The sequence below is a fragment of the Homalodisca vitripennis genome, chromosome 8 (assembly GCF_021130785.1).
Source record: "Homalodisca vitripennis isolate AUS2020 chromosome 8, UT_GWSS_2.1, whole genome shotgun sequence".
In the NCBI taxonomy this organism is placed as follows: Eukaryota; Metazoa; Arthropoda; class Insecta; order Hemiptera; family Cicadellidae; genus Homalodisca; species Homalodisca vitripennis.
The window spans coordinates 6,478,577-6,500,167 of NC_060214.1; the positions used below are offsets into that span (position 1 = coordinate 6,478,577).

Sequence of the window (21,591 nt, forward strand, 5' to 3'; positions counted from 1 at the left end):
ATCTCTAAGCACAGCGCTTGAAAGAGAAAATTGAGTTTATTGGGATTCATATTAAATTTCAGACTACCCCATATGTTGAGTTTAGCTCCACTTCACCTTCCACTTGAAGGGTCTGAACTTAATATTCGTACCCTATAGCATTTTTACGTTTTTTTAAGGATCGCAATCAAATATTCCAAGAGATCTCTCGAGTTTTGTCTTGTGCATTAGCTTAGTACACAATGACTTTACAGTTTCTTTTTCAAGTTCAGCACATGTCTACAAAGTTTTTTTGGACATTTTCCTGAATTTTCAACAGACAATTCCTGAAGGCACCAACGCAATGCCAAGGGGGTGGTTTAGTATCTCCTTTCAGCTACGTCTGAATTTCCGTAGAACGGTCTTTTTACGTATCGGAAACATTTAGCTGAAACTACCTCACTCCTAAATACCAGCTCCATTATATCGCGTCTACCGGGCCGTGGAGACGACGCGAGGCGGTGACGTCATAGCTAATTTCCGCCAATTCGTTCGGGCAGTCAACTGCTCCAGAAACTCTTTCAGAGTCCTCGTCCAGACGGCCGTGATCGTCTAGTGGTCAGGACATTGCGTTGTGGCCGCAATAACCCAGGTTCGAATCCTGGTCACGGCAAGAATTTTTTGCAGCACACTTATTTTTTTTTATTTGCCATTGCTTTAAGTGAGACGTAACGTTTGTTCTGTCTATATAAAATATTGTAGCTGTAGAATAAGTTTAAAATATTTCACATTTTAACGTTTAGTTTCAACTCATATTCAGTATGGATAAGTTTAAAGTATTTTAATGATTGGGACTATGGAATCGTTTAGCCTGCATGTGCACCACTTGGCTCTTTGAGATGACTTGAATGGTGATTTTCGAATAGTAGCGTAACTCTATAAAAACCAATTCGTGAATTGTTTTGAGATGTGTTGAGCAAAATTATTTTAATTGCCGTATGGTGTCCAGTGATAAAATTGATCAAACATTAACATTTGTAAATTGCACAATTGCTTGAATATTAAAACGATAAAAGTGAATATAAAAAAATGGATGCATATTAACTTCATCTTTAAAGTAAGATATTTCCCATGCGATAAAGGTAAAGGTGTAACAGTACATGAGGTTTAACATTGTTTTTATGGGCAAAACTCAAGGAGTTTTACTTGTGAAACCCTGACTTATGAGAATATTGTCGTTTCTGCGTCACATTTGTTTCGCAGAATTGGATGAGATTGAAATGATTTCTAAATGTCTGTCAATGATTGATTCAAAAATAATGTAACTTTACTTTCAATACCTGAGAAAGAGGATGGATTTCATTCCTCGAAACGTGGAGTTTATTTTTAATTTTATAACGATGGTAAGTACATTTATTTTTTAATGATCCAAAAATTGTCTTAAATTGAGATAAATTAGTCACTTTCTTAAAAGTATCTGAGTTTAGTTTCTTCACTTATTTTACAGAAATTGACTATTTTTCATCCAATGATCACGAACGTGATATAATGAAGTAAAGAAAACAAAATACACTGTCGTGGGTTTAATATTGAAAAACTTGCCACTTTGAAATCTCCATTCTAAGATACGGAGTTTGACCTTGTTACATAATTTATCATTCTGTTCTATTTGTAGATTCCATCTGTTAATATTATGTGTACTCATCTATAGCAATTTTCTTCGCATTTGGTCCAGTTGAATTTGCTGGCATCCAAATAATATATGAAATCGCAAAGGAAAAAGTCAGTCAAGTCAGTGTGCCATTCGAAAGCAGCATATAGCTGAATCGCGGTTCCAAGTTCACAGTAAATTATAACGATTATCACACTGCGATACAGTCGCGATTGGCCGTTACCGTTAGTATGTGACACACCTGCGCTCTACCGACCGTTACCGGAACTAACACGTACTGATATTACAGTCACTATATTTAACACCGAATGAGAATATACCATCCGATTGTATCAATGGGGCAGTACTTTATTATAATCCACGGGGGACCCACTTCGACTCTAATTTCAATAATAAATACTACATTTACTCGTTTCAGTAAATGAAATATTGCAAAATGGCGTATATAGTCCACCACCTTGTTATTTACTGATTAATTAATTAAAAATCCATTATATTGAAATAGATGAATTTTTATAAATAATAATACAGTAATCTGTTTAGAAATTAAGTATGTACTATTTTTATACTGTAGCACAAGTTTGGTCGTTAGTCATCCATCATGTGGCAATTTAAGTAATTTTTCTTATTTTCTTAAGTTTTTAAACATTTTTCTTATGAGACTAAAATAAATATGGTAGCCAGTACAGCTAGCTCATAAATTCTCCACCCTCAGATACCGAATAATAGGTTTTACTTTGCAATGGAAATCATTGCATGGAAAGGTAAAAAAATATTAAACGACCATATAACAAGTTAAAGATTTATTTTATAATTTTTGTTTTTTAGTATTTAGTTGCCTAGCAACAATTGGATTTATAACAGATCTACCATTAAAAATAAAATTGTAGAATTAGCTTGCCTTGGCCACACCAAAGTTTGAAGGTTATGTCTTGTCACATACTTTTCTTAAATTTCTTCATCGCCAAGAAGTTTTTCTTTCATTCAAAATTTTGTCATCAAAGTTACCATCACTCACTTAATTTTTATTTTCCTTGAATATGTTCTCCACAAAGTTATTTCAGTCATTTCAGAAGGCAACTAATCAAACAACCAACAGATGAAACGGTAACAACAATCGATTTTGAGAATCGACAGTTTTAATACAAGAACAAGTTATATCGCACAGACCATCGATATAATAGTACAGACGAAGGCCAAAAATAATCAATATTGGTAGTAGGCCTATGTTTCTAGTCCGAAATTACGAACTTAACTTGACGGAGAGCACTTGTCTCTGGCAATTGCGCCGATGGTAACTGATGACGAGCAATATGTCATTGGTAGCCAAAGGGTTAAATATACCAACTCCCTATACTATACTACGAACTCCCGTACACTACGAACTCCCGTACACTACGAACTCCCGTACACTACGAACTCCCGTACACTACGAACTCGTACACTACGAACTCCCGTACACTACGAACTCCCGTACACTACGAACTCCCGTACACTACGAACTCCCGTACACTACGAACTCCCGTACACTACGAACTCCCGTACACTACGAACTCCCGTACACTACGAACGAACTCCCGTACACTACGAACTCCCGTATACTACGAAATCCCGCTCGTAGTAGAGCGAATGCCACGAAACTTTGCACAGACACGTATTACTCAATCGGAGTCATTCAAAATCAATTTCAACAATCGAAATCACACGCCATGACGAACGCTCAAGGCAGAAATACCCGGAATACCATTTCACATGTAACGGGCAACAGTTATACCAGGTGTCATTACATATAGGATACCAACAAATACCATTACACATACCATTTGTTGCGTAACAGGTGGTCGCTGAGGCTGCATGCACAGAATTTCGAAGTTTGTATCTCCGAGATGTCTTACCCACAGATACAGACAGAAAATCATACATAAATAAATGTATACACCCTCCTCCCTAGGCAGAGAAATGGAAATTGTGTGAACATACTGATTACTGAGTGATACGCTTCAATGACGCTCATCCAGATTCCATGGTTGGACATTCATCATCATAGAACTTATGGTCCATGTAGGAATGCACTTTCATGAAAAATTTAAAGTATACAGATGAAGTCTTTCTTAAGATATCTTGCCGCATTCATATTTGTGTTTATTAAGATTGGGTTTCTTAGCAGTGTTTTAAATAATAAAAATCTACACAATGTCCTTTTTACCTTATGATGTACAAAATAAGTCAGCAAAGATTGTTGTGTGTTGTTATAGTAGCAGGCTTCACATGTTGCTATGTTACTTGTTACGATGTCATATGGTTGTTGATTGTTCTAAGTTTGTTTAAAATATTCTTTATTTTGCGATTTCTCGTTGCTATTATGGTTACCCGTAACGTCAATGTAAAATTGTTCTCTAATGCTCTGCTATATCCCTTGAAGTGACATGCACCATCGTTGAACTCAGCGTTGTCTGTACAGAAATGAAGCTGAACGCAAATTTCAAGTCTACAGGGTAGTTAGTTCTAGATATATACTGCAGGAGGTAGACAGACAGACAGAAATACAAATGTGTAAACCTCGCGTTGATAGGCTTCGCTACAGCTCAACCAAGAAAGTGCCCATACTATTTTTACACTGCGTATCCATAGTAAAAGTGCCGCCATTGCTAACTGCAAAACAGCCAAATTTGCAGAAAGTTTTAAATTGAAGAATTTTACAAACCTTTCAGTTACCATTAAAAATTTAAACTTTTCAGCCATTTTTCACTATGCGGGCATATTTAATGTTTCTTATGGCCCTGTTTCTGGAATATAAAATAATATGGTAATAATTTGATTTTTTACAATACTTTGTTAACCTCCTAAACGATTCTTTATCGTACGAAGTGTTAAATATGCACACGTAAGCACCATTGTGAATAAGATTTTGAATTTTATAAAAGAGCGAAGGGCGTTATAAAAACCTTTACTATAGTGTCCAACAGCAATAATAAAATGTTAGTGTAATTAGTATCACTAGTATGAGTAGTAAATGGAATACTGAACACTTACTTTACTTGTAGGCTGTGGAGGCCATTGTATCTTTTTCAAATCTTAAATGGTTATCGTAAGAAATTTTAACCACGTTGGAAAATGGTGGTTAAATATTGGAATTCATTCATTATTTTATATTTTCAAAAGGTCACTGAAAAGTAGGTAAAACCCTCCATTCAAAAAGTTGTTATGTGAATTTAGTAATTTTTGAGATGTCAGTGTTGACAATATTTACGATGGGTAACGTGAGTATTAAATACTTTAAATGAGAGTTTTTATTTTTTTTTATTACACATCACTAGATTATCATTTGATCATAACTTAATAATTAAAGCTGGTTGGCAAAAATGATTACACTTAGTTGTAAAGAAAACAGTAAAAAAAAACATCAGAATGTAAAGATACAGTGTGAGTCTGAAACCAGCTGTAGTTCGGCTGCGGAAACTTGAGTAAAACATTTTGTATTTGACGGTAATTCAGCATGAGATATTGTGAGGTTTGTGCAGATTCTGTACGTGATACTTGAGCTAACGACCGATAGAGTGCAGGTGTGTAGCTGTATGTGGATGTTACGCTTTAATTACTAGTCATATCGTAATAATCAGGGCGTTGTTCTGTTTTGATTTGTTTAATTACTCTTCTGATTGCTTCTGGGATGGAATTAGTAATGAGTATCACCTAAAGAAGGAAGATGGCTTGACCTATCTGAAAAGTAACAATGACGTATGTTAATATGTACTATATTATCAGTAATTTATTCTCCAGGAAGACTCACTTCTAGTATATACCTTCCAGTTGAACCTAAACTGGGCATAGCAAAAATCGACGTGTCACTTAAACCTGGGCAAGCTTATGGATGTCCAGGAGTGGCACATCACTTACCGCAAATGTTGAGATTCTGGGGTGCAGACATAAGAGCGTGTCACCCCCTGCCTGCTTTGACTGAAGAGGCTGGTACAGAACTGGTATTCCCCTTCTTCCAAAGAACCATGACCGAGATTAATATCCAAAATCCTTTCTCATAGATCTTGACAGGAGGCGGCCCCCACCTGTTACCTTACCCTGAATATCCTGTTACTCCGGAAGCAGAGCAAAGATCCTTTTAATACTGTGTCCTAAGAGAAAGAAAAAAAAGATATTATTGGTCAGAAACTTCTACAGCCGGGTGGCCGAAACGCTTATTTTCGTTTGCTTTAGTCTCTAGGCATATGCGGCTGGTGTCAAGACTTATCATCGAAGTTCTTCCACTTCAAACCGTATCAAAACATTGTAAAAACAAATAACATCTTGAGATATTTTGGCTTTGCTATGAAGGGATGTTCAGATCTTCAGACGAAAGATATTAAACTGAAACTGGCAGAGCCAGTAACACTACCATTGATCCCAGAGGGTCCTCTTCGGACTGGTTTAAGCCATCCAGCTGAACCTATACTGGAGTCAGTAAATTCTTATATGTTAAAACGACTCTGCGATATCCAGAAGTGGCATACCACTTCCCGGTAATTTCGAGAGAATGGGATTAAAAGGGTTGATAGTCTAATTTACTGAGGAGGATGACTATTGGGGTGAGTGGGGTTTCCTTATTTGTAAAGGTTTTTGCAATCCCAAAAAGATGGGAATATCACTTCCTCTGCCGGCTTTGACTGGAAGAGGTTCGAACAATTCTTTGCTGTCTAGCTTCTCCTTCTTTCAAGGTGACAACCGAAATTCTGCCCATTATATTTCCATGGTGAGATCTTGACACGATGCAGCCCCTACCTCTATCCTGAATATCCTGTCATTCCGAAAGTAGTGCAAAGGTCCTTTAAGGACTAAGTCCAAAGAGAGTTTCTTGTCCCAAGCGATAGAAACTACCCGTATTTCGACAACGGAAATCGTAATATCTCAAAATTTCAGTTCGGTTAGCAATGCTTTGAGGTGTTGCGAACCGGAAAAAACGTGGTACTTAATTAAAAACACGCCTCGTATTAATAAAATAAAATAAATAATAATTTCATTTATATAAATTAAATAGATATGAAATTTAATTTATTTACATATATACAATATGCAAATATTGTATATATTTGCATATTGTAATAATTATATGTATTAATGTATTAATATATACATTAATACATATAATGCAAATATATACATTAATTAAACTGAAATTAAATCTTAGTGAAGACTTCCAAATGTTATACATAGTTCTGTTTTAAATTTGAGAAAGCCTAAATACATGAAATAAATTACAAACAGAAAAATAAATAATGTATTCAATGGCTCTTCAAATAAATAAAACTCAACTAAATATAAACTATATCCGAGCACGAACAGAACCTGCCTCTCCAAATTGAAAAATAATATTGGACAGTAAAAAAATACTATATAAAAAAAGATGGACCGATGTGCAGCATGCCAGAGCTCGTATCGCTGCCCTAGTTCACTGCCGAGATTAAAACGACACAGCCGCCGTGACTGTGGGGACCGAACAAAGCTATGACCACTCATTTTAAAGCCCATCACAAAATATGGGCAACCCGTAGCGAGGTGCAGATTATTGCGGTATTTATCGCCAGATCAGCTCCAGTCTGATTCATTGTAACTGCTGCCATAACTTGTGATCAGATCGCTGAAAACATTGCACTTGTGTCTTTTAAATGTTTCAACTGGACCCCGTCCCGTTGTCCGGGGACATTGCCTGGATTCCTTTTGTAAATTTTAACATGCAAGTCAAGAGCCAACTAGCACTGTTAAGACTAACACTGATTGAGAAAATGAGCGTAAGACAGTATTCGGTCGTGAGCACGGCTAGTTTTTTAAAATTTAAATTAATTTAATTTTTTTTATAAAAGGAGAAGTCGATCCCTTTTAAGCCTTATTCTGCCCGTCCTCATGCGCCACTGGCCTGTGCGAGGATCTTATCAAGCAAAATAAGGGGAGAGTCGATACAGTACAAGGTCGATGGTACTGGTAAAAAGTGCAACTTTCACAGGATTCGAACCTGCGCTATCTCTAACTCTAACTCAGATTCTAAGTCCAACGTCTTAGACCGCTCGGCCATCGGCAAGTTTTGGTGGAGGTTGAAATGGAAATCCAGAAAAGGGTTAAAATTAAGTAATGACAATTTTTACTCGGATCAAATTTTCCTTATATTGACACTCTTAAAACCAACAGTCAAACGCGTAAATGGTACTTTGGTATTATTTAGACGGAACATACTTTATTTGTCTTTCTGTGAAAATTACATATCATTATTATCATTATCCTAAAGGAAGCGATATCGGCGAAAAAATGAGGCCACTCTGTCCCTATCTACTAATTGTTATTACGCAATATAAGTAGGTTTAGATTAGGTTTTCATAAGTATGTTACTAGTAGTACCAAAGTTAAAGATAACCTTTACGAGCTTTCACCTCATCTGAGCATGAATTTGGGTACCCCAACATAAGGGGGAATTTTTACCTTTTTCTTTTTCGCCAGAAGTACGGGCAGAAGGCGGAAATGAAGCCCGCACTGAAGGCCTCAGATCACGTTCCAGATCGTCAAATTTTCCGGAGAAAGATCACGTTGAACAATCTGGCAAAAGAAAAACATCCTAAATCCAAGGCCAGATCACGTGAGCGCTCATTAACTCTTTATATTTATAATACGTACGTATGGATTTACCTACTAATGTAGCCTTTATAACAGATAGTAGATAGGGACAGAGGATTTCCCTTTTCGCCAACATCGCTTCCTTTTGGAAGGCAGAAAACAAGAACCGAACGTCGTAATGACATGTAATTTTCACAGTAATCAAGTGAAGTTTGTTCTTCCTAATGAGTTTCTCTTCAAAAAATTGTGGCCTCCATATAATTCCAAAGTAACACGTAAATAAATGTTACACCAGCTTTCTCTAACTATATAAAGGACTTTATAGTGGTAACTTCAGTCTATTCATCTAGTTGTCTGACTATGAAATAACTATGCCCATAGAATATTATACTTTGGTGTTACTTAGATTCAAAGCACGTAAGCTCTAAGTTGACGTAATGGCTCAAATGGGACACTCGTCAAATCTCGAACAGTGACTGACATCATGATCCTCCCGGGTAGCAATTTACCTGTTATCACTAATCTCTCTATCACTGATATGACACAACTTATCCACACTAATCACATGTCGAAATCCTGCATTACACAGTCAGCTGTTCTGGCGACCACATTGATTTTAGCACAACTACAAAAATCTTGTACGTCTTTAATTTGTTGCAATAATAATGTTTACGAGGCACAACTCATTTATGGCCTGAAGATCAAACACAATTTTGTTTATTTTTAGTTTTGGATTGCTATAGATCATATATTTAAAATGAGACATCTCTCATAATGCAACCATAAAAAAGACGGGAACATAAATCCCATACAATGAACAAAATTATGGTTCGTTACAGAAAAAATTCGAATTAACTAAGGTAAATTGGAGATAAAAATTTTAAAAGAGTGTATATACAAAGTTACTTATTCCCTCGTAAAAATGGATTGACATGGTTTATTACATTGTATAAATTAAACATAATAAAAAGTAATGATACTTTAACATGTGGTGTATAGCTCTTGCTGTTCTTGAAACTGGGTTAAAAAATTAATATTTTGTTCCCAAACGAAGCTGTTTGTTTGAAAGGGCCTAAAGTCCAAGTACACGTTGTTTCAAGAACGGATTGAAACACAAAAATGACTTGAAATTTTGCATATTTTGTACTATTTAGCGGGGTGGCAAAATTCGTCTTCTGTCTGTTTGTACTACTGTGTGTACGTCCGTTTATCATAGAATATCTCCGGAACAATCAATTTGAGCTGAGGACTAATTAAAATCTTGTAAGAAACTTTATTTCTACGCATTCAAGACCAGGTCTTATAATGGTTCTTATGTTTTGAGAATTTTGAGAATCGAGTCTTATGTTTTGACAGTTCGTTAAATATTTAAATAAAAACGGCTGAAGTTAAAAATTTGGAACTTTTACAACATTTACATGAGTTATACCCACAGGAATATATATATATATATATATGTTTATTCAATGTAATTTAAGAAAATGTCATGCTTTTAACTACTATTTTTGTACAAAAAATATATTTTTTGTTAAGTGTCTAATTTTTTAATTTTAAATGCCTGTCATTATTTCATGTGGAACGATTAAAACGTTGTTTATGTATTTCTGTATTGATGAAGTCTCAATGATCTATGAATTTAATATAAAAAGATATTTTTCATCCCAATATCGATGCCTCAGAAGAGCTTTAATTTGGCGCGAAAACACTACATTTTTAGAAAGCAGTATAGTAAATCTGATATATGCAACTGAAAGAAAATTTAAAAGTAAGCCAACCACCTGAATTAAACGCTTTAAAACAATTTTCTGAAACACGACGGAAACAAGTCAAAGCAAAGAGAGGCAGGGAAGGGGCGATGTTTCCTTGATTATTACCCCGTTACGGAATTACTAACAATTAAAGCGTAACATCCACATACAGCTAGCTACACACCTGCACTCTATCGGTCGTTAGCTCAAGTATCACGTACAGGATCTGCACAAGGCTCACGATATCTCATGCTGAATGGGTTTGAAATATGTAATTTACTGAAGCGTTACATTCTAACATTCACGAACACATTTCTACGTTGACTGTAAGCCTTGATAAACATTTGAACACCTGATGGCCCCTCTTTTTGTGGCCCATATTTTTATTGTCAATACCTCTTATTTTGAAAATAATCTTCTTCAGCACAAAATGTACGTATCTACTATGAACAGAAACAGAATTTCTAAAAGAAAGTGCAATCGGAAATAATTGTTATTCTATTAATGTGCATTTAAAAAGTTTTAAAATGTATTAAATACTAGCAGTTACCCACAGCATCGTATGAAATTTCGTAGTCTTTGCACGTCTACTAGCATTTTTGGTTGGAGTGAATTAATTTCCGACGCCAATGTTGAGTTTGCCTTGTTGCTGCGAGCAAAACAATCTGTCAAAAAGTGTATATTTATAGACATTATAATTTACTAATTTATTCCGGTCTCAGTATTTTTGTTCTACAATTCCCTCTATCAAGAAAATATATACACATGCACAAGTCTGAAAAACCACCTTCTGTTAAAAGACAACTAAGATGGTTTTATGTCTTTAAAGTTATAGTAAAGGTTAGATAGTTTTTTTATCTGCGTTACAGTACTGATCAACCACTGCACACTTAATATTTGCTAAAATTTACAGTTACAAGTATATTGTTACTAAAACTTTAAATTTTTTATCTGGATATTTTCTTACTCTGTGCTCAAAAACGGTTGCAAAAAAAGTTGAAATAAGAAGTATTGTTACTATGAAGCTTAATTTCCATAATTTCACGCTATATAGGTTTTAAAATTGAAAATAGTGGTTAGTTTTTAAAAGAATATTGTATAAAATATTAGAAAAGTTGCAGGTTTATTTGTAAAGAATGTGTACAAAAGTAATTGAAAAATGCGCCACGTCTTTGATTATGTATCAGTCCAAGAGAAGATGTTGCATCCAATTCTAAAATCTATTCCACTTGAAACGTTACGTGCGCTATCTAGTGGAAAACGCAGGAAACAGCAATTAAAAATATATAATAGAAATCGTCAATGTTTAGGCTCTGTCAATAATAAAAAATACTCAACATTTTAAATTTAAAAAATAAAATAATGAAGTTATTGCAAGATTAACAGAACTATTTTTTTTCGAAACAAATTCCTGACCACAATCCCGATATGAGTAAGGTATGTGTTGTCTGGACAACCAAAGTCTACGCATAGCACCTATAAAATTCTCGAAATACATGTGCAATGTAGATTTTATTATATTAAAGTAATAATTAGTGTAGGAAATAACAAATTTTGTTATAAAACTATAATTTGATGTTATTAATAGTGTTCTTGGGTGATCCTAAGGACGAGAAACAAGAGGTGCTGGTGTTGTTGATAACTATGAGGTTTTTATAATATTGCTTAGGGCAGGAAAATTATAAATGATTGGCTGAGTGCTAGTGATGCGACTGGAGGAACCTCATTTCTGTATGTCTGTCCGCATAATAACTCTTGAGTACAATCAAGTCCTGTGGTGTCCTGTGGTGTAACAGCTCGTGGTGTGGTGCCTTGTGGTGTAACAGCTCGTGGTGTGGTGCCTTGTGGTGTAACAGCTCGTGGTGTGACGGCTGGTGGCGTGACAGCTTTATCCTTGGATAAAGAGACCCGTAGATTTGAAATTTTGCACGAGCTTTATTTCTGTACAAGTAATATTGAGTTGGTGCATGACCCTCCATGGAATTTGGCTGAGCGTTAACAAACACTTTACGTTGGTTCTATAAGCAACTACTATGATGGTTAAACTCAATATTGCCTACAAGCGAACATGAAGATTCATGCAAAATTTAAGTCTACAGGTAATATAGTTCTCAAGCTATCATGCAGACAGACAAAAAGCTCTAGTATTAAGCTTCGCTGACGCTCAGCCAATATACATTTCGTAGTATAAATTCTACCTAACTACAGCCTTTAAATAATATAAATATAATTTATTTCCATCACAGTACGCTATTAAATTTCACTGTCATTAGAAATTTGGATTTTCCGTACTAATTTCCACAAAAACACATATTTAATGTCACTCGGTAGGTTTTGAGATTTTATTGCCTGGAATACTTTTAGTGGCTATAATAATATTAATAATAATGGTAACAATAATAATAATAAATTATTTACAAAGAAAAATATAAAAACAATGTTATAGCAATCGTTAAGTTTTTTTAGCTAAATTATCCAGTCGTTCTAGCATCGAAGTCATTTACAAACGTAAAATTTTTGCGTTCACTCTCTCTCTCTCTCATTCATTCGAATGTATCCACCACTTCTCCGGTCAGTCGAGCAATTAAAAGGTCTCCCAATTGTGTGCCATAAAGTCGTCTTTACTGTAGAACAACCGTGTAGTCAACGTCTAATAAAATACGCATGGCTGTCTTGTATAATAAAACCATTTTGATACCCCTATTACCACCATTAAAAAGGTACACAAATGATTTCATTAATGCAATAGTTATGAGCTGCACTCGGTGGACATTGCGTTTGTTAAGTTTGGATTCTGAGACACCACTCTATTTGGCGCAAACCGTAACATGCGAGTACTGTAGGCGCTGATGTAGGTGGAAGGCGAGGGCGGCCAGTTGACGTTGTGTGGCCCAAGATAGGAAGCTATGAGTTTCATTAGTGTCTGCTGTAACAATAGAAACGTCTACTTTATTTATTTCAGACACAATATATATGTATGTATGTTCCTTTGAATTTGAAATGGATTGTGGATTGCATTACTCAGTTTTGTGACACAGCATTGCTCTTGACCCTAGCAATTCGTTCGTAAACTAATGATTTATACGGCCTAAAAGAATAAATATGTTGTATTATTACTAGCAATCAGGAGAATTTAAAGATTTAGCAAAATATGCATAAAATAGCGGGAATTTACACCAAAATAAAAGTAATGAATAGTAGGTTACCTCAAATATGCTGAAGTAGACTACGAGTGATGGACTAATATTTAAAACTCCTGTTTTCCATATGCTTTATATATACTACAAGTTCACAGCTCATACAGGACTCCTATTTGGACCTTGGTTTTAACCAGTATACAAAATGTTGCAAATACACTACTTCTAGGTCAACATAACTTCTAGAAACCCAAGCCCAAGCTACCTTGGCAATAGAAGCCAACATCCAATTTCTAGCATAGCGTTTGTGAGAATTTCCCGATCTCTGAGAGCTACTGACTACTGCCTCTGTAATATTTGGTTAGAAATATTTGTACCTGTTACTATTAGTTCTTGAGTGGCCTTCAACCTAGAGCTTTGCAGTTTTCGCCTCATGGGACTCTCAGCCGCAACAGTCTTCGAGAGCCTCTAGAAGCTTCCAGTATCTTGAGGTTTTCGGAGGCTCTCACTCGCTCGGAGTTATCCACTCTGACAGCTCCTGTGTCGGTGAACTTTCAGCCTCGAAGAACTCTTGGCCCTCAAGAGAATTCTGCCTAAAAAACTAAGTGGTTTACAGACGCCCCCGTAATTGAACTCCTCAAAGGGTTACCTTGATTGAAGTAGCAAACTAATACGACACGTTGACTTTCAGATAAGCCGTCAAAACACAATTCCATAAATGGTCTGAGTTGCTACACATCATCATCCGCACAATCAGTGTGCACCTACATACTAAAATCTGCGACATCTCTGTACTGGGCAGGATTAGCAAAATGCAGACTCGTCATCAGACGAATAAAACATTTAATTATTGAATCATTATATGTACTCTAACATATCATACATTATATCATAATCCCTAATCTAAACAATTTGCCCCCTAATCTGATTTTGTACTAATACAGTTGTGCTTTCATGACTTAAATTACCCTAATCTAACATTCTTTCGTAGGTGTAAATATTCTTGGATCCGAAAGCTCATAGACAAGGCGTTTTCTAAGGCTGGGATTTTAGAAGCTTCCAGATAAGTTGAAAACTTCTAGAGGCCGAATATTTCTGGATGCTTGAAGGCATTCATAGGCCAGGAGTGTTCAACGACTGGTTGTCTAGTCCTGAGCCTAGAATATCCCAGAAACTGGAAATATCCAAATTACAAAAGCTTTAGAGGTAGGAAGCTTCTAGAGGTCGTGAGCTCTCAGTGTCCTGGAAAGCTCAGAGCCTGTGGAGAGAGGGGCGAATCTACACATTGTATCTATGTAATAGAAGCTGGAACCTTCCATTGCCTAGAGAGCAATAGTTGGGTTATAGCACTTCCAATATACAATATAGGTAGAGTTTCCATATCCTGAAGATCATAGAGGCTGAGAATCCTAGAGGTAGGAATACTTTCAGAAGGCAGCATTTTTAGATGTTGGAGATTTGGAGAGGCTAAGAGCTCTCATTTAAAGTAAGTATATAGAGTAAAAGCTTCTACAGGCAGATCATACCCTGTGGTTAGAAGTTCTCATAGGCGAGAGCATCAAGAGGTTAGGTGTTTAAGAAGTCGGCATCTTTTAGAAACCACGTGATTCCTGAAATAGAAATAAGAGGAATGCTGCAGTTCAAACATTACTAAGTTTCTAGAGTTCTTCTAGAAATTTAAAATCCTAGTGGCTACATATTCGTGCAGGATGGATGTTCCCACAGTATCTACATTGGAAGCTTCTAGGCACGGTATCTCCTAGAGACCTTTTACAGGCTGCAATCTGAGGATGCTACCTGCTTCCAGGAGTCTGGAGCTCCAAACTGCTTGGATGATGGAAGATACTCAAAAAACTGAACGTTTAGAAATCGAAACCTTCCACAAGCCTGGTGCATCAAATAGATTGAGAGGCCTTTAGAGTCGAAGCTCATAAGCAGAAAGTTGAAGGAACTAGAGGGCTAGTGGTTAACATATTCCTAGGTAGATACTCAAAAGGGAGAAGTCAGTAGCCTGAATGGTTCAGATTCGAAATGGTATTATTTATTGAAGCCTTCTAACACTAAAAGAGTGCAATTACTGGATGATCTAGAAGGTACTAGTACGTAGTACAAGCCGCAGCTTTCTAGAAGTAAGGTGTTCTAAAAATGTTACATATATTTTTTAAACTCTGAAGTCAGAGTGTTTCAGTGTCTGGAATATTCGAAACGCTACTTTTCATAAAAAAATACAGCTGACATATTATACGTTATTATTGCAATAGGTGACCGAAAAGGAATTGTTTAATATATATTAATTATCTCGTAAATTGTATTTCAACTTTTAAAATGGGTTTAAGCAGGAGTAAAGCGAATCCTAGAGCGAGATAATCTTGTAGTTTATGTTCATACTCAGTGTTAAAATATATCGTTACTGTAATATCTGTACGTGTAAGTTCCGGTAACGACCGGTAGAGCGCAGGTGTGTCACATGCAGGCTGCGCATCAAACATTATAACTTACGATAATTGTAATTATTATTATCCCAGTTTCTTTCTTACTGATCTATCTTGCACTTGTCGTCCTTGTAGTTGATGGACGGGATTTTTAATCGTAGCACTACAAATAAGCTAACCTGTATTCAAGAATTAATGCAGTAGTATTAATTAAAGTTATTACTCATAAGCACAAATTTAAATGCTAGTTTCAAAAGGTCGTTTTATCCTAAAATTTTGCATTTTATGTACTGGAATAAATTTCTACTCGTATATAAATAAATAACGTCTTTATTCAGCAAGCGTTCTTCAAAGTTACAGACTCTCATTTACAAGGCAACTCTACAGAAAAACAACATTGTAAAACTAAAACTATATAAAATTAGATAAAAACCGGTTTGATTTGAATTTTAAACGAACGGTAACTAAGGCTCTTCAAAGCTGGGAGTAAGTATTGTATATTTCCGGTCGAAAGTATCTAATAGCTTTCTTGCCGATTTCTAGATGGACCTTTGGCACATGAAGTAGGCTATCCTGTCGAGTACTGCGAGTGTTTATTTCATGCCTGAAAATAAGCTTTTGCTTCAGATATTCAGGCTTGCCAGTCTGAAGGACTTTACAGATAAGTTGAACAGTTTGCAAGTCACAGCAATCTTTAATCGAAAACACCTTAGAACTTAACCTAAATTCACCGATGAGATCAAATGGTTTGAGACTATAGACAAATCTCAGAGCTCTCTTTTGCAATCTAGTGAGAACCATTTTCCCGAATGAGTCATGGAGCAAAAGGTGGAAGAGCATAGTACACAGTAGGAAAAATTGTAGAGCGGACAATTTCCAACTTAGCAGACACTGGCAGTATTTTTACACATCTATATAACGTCTTTAGCCTGATAACATATAGGTTTTACACGGCTCGTAAAATCAAGATGGGAATCCAAAATGACTCCAAGGATTTTTAGAGAACCGTCCATAACTAAAGGTTTGCCATTCTAAGTGACGATCTAATTCAATCATAACGTGATTGACAGTTCAAACATGACCCGTTCACCTGAAAAACAGAACATTAGACACAAAACACTCAATATTGAGTATTTTCTGTCCATCCTATTTTTTTTAGGTTTTGAAGAACCGATTCCCTTTGAATTCGTGTATAACAAATAAATGTATGCAGCATTTTACAGGAAAGTAAAAGAATGTTTCTGGATATTTGCCATCGCTTAGTGCCACAACAAATCAACCTCGCTACGTTTCGAGATCTGAGATCTGATCTCTTCCTCATGTGGATAACCATCGTAATATATAACCTACAATGTAGGTTAAAATTTAAAATTATATCACAGATTTGTTATATACTTCCACACACTTGACTGTACCTCAGCTGTGGGGAGCCCCCTCCCCCTCCCCCCAAACGGGCCCTCCCTGCATGCTTCAGACGAACAAACTTCGTGTTCCAGAAGAGTTACCCTGACTTGTATGACTGCTCTAACCCTGTTGTGTCAAGTCATAATCCTCACGTGGAGGTACCCCTAATCCCCTGCAGTTGTGAAGATGTCTCTCCCAACTTATGGCACGTGTTGTTCTGTAGAGATTACACACTATACAGCTCTCGTCGTACCTGCAAATCCAGCTGAGTCAAATCCAGTTTAAGCATAAATGTTAGACATACTATCTTGTGCCACCTGTAAAAATGTCCCATTTAGTCCAATTAATATATACTTATGTATACCCTCACATTGATTTGAGTTTTTGCCATAATTAATTTCTATTGATGTTCTTGAAAAACTCTTTTCATTCAATGATTAATGTTCGTAGTGATTAAGGCCTTAGGCTACTTAGTAATACGCAATTTGATGGAATCGTATGAAATTTTGAAATACATTAAGTACATACTATTTCAGTGTTCATGCTTAAGTGGGTCAAAGTTTAAGGAACTGACTCTTTTACCAGGTTTTGCACGAATATGATCATTAAAAAAAAATTAAGTATATTTCCATGCCAAATCTAAGTCTGCCTTGTTGGTCCGATCAAGAAAATACAAACACATAGGTCTTGGAAACGTACTTCGATTAAAAAGAGTTTTTCCACCCCTTGTCATATATTTCTGGTCTCAGATTTTCGATTGCCATAATTGTGTTCTACTTAGTAGTAAGTAATCTTGTAGTACTTTAGAAGAATATATATATATATATATATAATATATATATATATATTATATGTATATATGTATACTTCGGTCAAAAGGTGTCTCTACTTCTGGCTTTTTATATTCACTTACGTTTTCTTGAAAACCTGGCCCGGTAAAAAAAACGTTGACATCCGGTTTGATATAAATCCAGTGTCATATCTGAATCCTAAAGCACGTACTTCCGGTATAGAGGAGAAATCAAACTTTTACAACTAAATTTTACAGCTATCGTCCTTTTTAGAAGTCTTGTTGTTTTCGGACTGTAATCTGGGAAAGAATGGCTCGTTGATGTTTGTGTACTATGAGGTTTTTCCTTAAGCCAACGTAAAAATGCCAAACACAATGCTATAGAAGTGAACCAGTTTTGAGTAGCTTATGTGAAAACATTCACAGCTTTGTTTATTGATGTGGGTTTTATAACAGCGTTTAGACAATATTTACAATGCATTACTGCTAAGTATGTTGTTTAGTTGTTTTGAATTAGTCACTAGCACGAATTTAAAAATAATTGTAGATATTAACATTGTATTCATTGTTTAAATTACACTGCTGAACAAGGAATGTTCTAAAATTTAAATGTGAACAAATATTTCAGCGTCTTTGACTAAATTCAGCTGAATGTGTCAACAGCTCGTTGGTGCCAGATCAATTTGGATTATGAAATATAGTTCTACAAATTTTTATTCCGAATTCTAAAATATTCCAGCAATATTTTCCGATCCTTCTCTACATAATATAAACCTTTCTCGGATTCCAACGAATATTTTACAAAATGATTTAGCCGTTCTCGAGATTAACGCTTATATCACGTTTAGCAATACATTTTTATTTATAAGATGTTTAGTGTGTTAATTATTACATTACCCAAATACTTATTAATCGGCATATATAGAGTTAGTGCTGTTAAAAGTGCATTAAACTTTTAAGTTTTTAAAATTACTCGTTAGCATTGGTATGGCAATGAAATTATACTTTTTTTATTAAGGAGTGGCCAATCTTCTCTTAAAACTTATAACAGAGGAGCTCGGCAAGTCAACGTAATTGTAAAACATGAACTGGTACTTATTTGCACGGTAAAATAGTCAGATCTTCAATGTTGATTTGGTGCAACGTCCCACTACACTTTGTCCAGCTTTCTAAAACCAATAGTTACATTTTATTCGGTCTATAGATAATGTATACTTCACAAGAGAAACAACCATCGTGACAAAATTGACCACAGAGCACTCTAGCGGAATTGAGCGGAGTTACTGGTCCAACTCCTACTATAACCTATCGGCCAACGCTAGCGCAATCTTGGTTCGGCAAGAAGAACTAAGAAGACAGCATCTAATAAAGAGTACCTCCTACTTTGTTGGTATGTTCGTCTGTAAATAGTGTATCATCTGTGGTTCGGACATCTCGGATCCTCCTAAAACAAAGGATTCTGGGAAATACAATTGCCGGCTCTGTTATTAAGTAGATTTCAAGGCGATTCAGGAGGAAATATTGTAAGCCTTGTGCACATTATGTACGTGATAGTCGCGCAAACGACCGATAGAGTGCAGGTGTGTTGTTGTATGTGGATGTTACGTTTTAATTACCAGTGATATCGTAACGGCGCGATAATCAAGGAAACATTGTTCTATCTCTCTCTCTCTGTTTAATCTAATTCGAGTTTACAAAGCATATGCGGCGTTCCTTTTAAGTATCATCCTTCCGAAAGAGAGAGAGTTCAAGGTACTAAATTTAATTTTCGATTTCTTTTCATTTAATGTAGTACATTAGCCCACGAGAAAGGGATTCCAAGAAACTCAGCGCCAAAAATGCTAGAATTAAAGTACAGAACCGTTGTAAGCCACATCTAACTTCGACTAAGCAAAATCCCATAAACAAAAACACCATTGCACAATAAAGAGCATGGTGCACAGAAGTGACATCTAGCGGAATGGAGCGTTTTAACTTTTTTTTTTTTAATTCAAAGCGCTTTTGTATGTTTAATCGTATTTTGTACTGTTTGAAATTTGAAAGTGAAAACGCAATGGTTTCCAAAACGTCTTACTTAAGTAATTTAAGTATTGATAACAGAAAGGTGACAGTATGTATTGTATTATTAAAAATTGCATTCTCTTCCCCAATGGTGTAAAACCGAAGACTATTTAGGTAGGCCTAATACATACTAATTGAAAAATATATTCCAAAACTAAATAAAAAAATAGCAGGTTTTAATAATAGTTATTATTACTATACGATGCAAAAACATTGATTATATTTGCATACTAATATTTAATAACAAAGAAAACGAAATTGTTATGTAATTTCACAATAAACAGATAGAGCAAGTTCCGATATTCTGTAGACTATTATTTTCTGACATTCCAATTAAAGAGTCTGCCCCATGACCTCTGTTAACAGTAACACACTTCGGCAAAATGAATCGGTGTTTTTTTGTACCTGTATGTAGTTTATAGCATTTTATCTTATTTTGGAGCAAACATCTTTAATATTTAAGCAATTACTGTAACACACTGGCTCAATCGTATACAATAAATCAAAAGATACAAATAAAAATCTAAAAATTTTTCTCTGAAACCGTTACATGTAATGTATATTTTAATCCAAAACATACTCTGTGAAATGAGTATACCCTATTGAAATACTGCTCATTATAAGAAGGACCCAGATCTTCAGTATAGGTTACATGTAAAGTCCCATCTCATTTTGCTCAGCTCATTAAAAAGTGAAAAATATAGTTCGGATTCGGAATTTGTACACATGTACACAGAGAAGATACATTATTTGTCTGCGCTTAGACATTGAAACGTATGCACTATCCTTAATTGTCTATGGTGTTTTCACGCATGATTAATTATATGTAGTTACATAGAATACAATAAAAGATGTATGATACTTAGAGAACACATTCACAACACTCCTCATATTATTTTTGACAGTGAGATGATCTCCTCATTTCAGGTCAAAGTTAGGTTAGTATGGTGCTATCGGGTTTGTTGGGATAATTTTTATTTGAAAATTATAGCTCTTAATAACGTTCACGAGGACAGAAAAATCAGAACAAAACTGTATTTGATCATTGCATTGGAGTTACAAACATTTCAAAAAGGATATTTAGGCTGTTTTGAAAACAGGATGAAGATAAAACCTTGTTCATTACGGACTCGAAGTACAGCTTCAGGGAGTAACTTAAAATTATATATGATCGAAACAAGCTTGATTTTTAATAAAATAAAACGTAAGAAAGTGAAAGTTTTGTCTGTTAACATTTGTCCCAAGGAACTAAATGTTATATATAAATAAAATACAAGCAAACTCCTACAGCATTATTTCATATACTGTACATAATGTTACATTACATGTCTTTATTTTAACAGTTTTTCTTTGGGACCCATTATGATATTTCTAATCCCTGCTTCAAATGTTTTCAACTCTTCGAGGAGTGATCTTTAACGTTTTAAAAAACGTCTTTATGCCCTCCAACGTGATGTTAATATGTACTTTTTTTATTAAAAACTATTATCTCAAACAAAAAACCAATTGTGCCGCCTTAATCCGTAGATATAACCTACGAGAGCTATGCTCATAAATATTTAATTTTTCCGAAATAGAAGCTATAAAACAGAAGACTTGCCGTGTTTTACGTAATCATTCATAAAGTGAATTAATTCTTAACTTTTATTTTCTTGTAACCGATGCGAGGATGTATGCCTCTCTCGTGGGGTTTCTTTGATTTTGGTATTAATTGGTATTAATGGTATTAATTAAACATGTCTCGATCTAGAGCTAAGTAGTTTGGAGTCTGTTTTAAGCAGATTCGTATTCTCAT

General features: G+C 35.3%; 1 non-coding gene across 1 annotated transcript; it reads left to right on the top strand.

Annotated features, from left to right (window-relative positions):
• Positions 1-559: 559 nt before the first annotated feature.
• Positions 560-631, top strand: Trnah-gug. Its single transcript has one exon. It is a non-coding gene; the product is annotated as a tRNA-His (tRNA).
• The last annotated feature ends 20,960 nt before the right edge of the window (positions 632-21,591 follow it).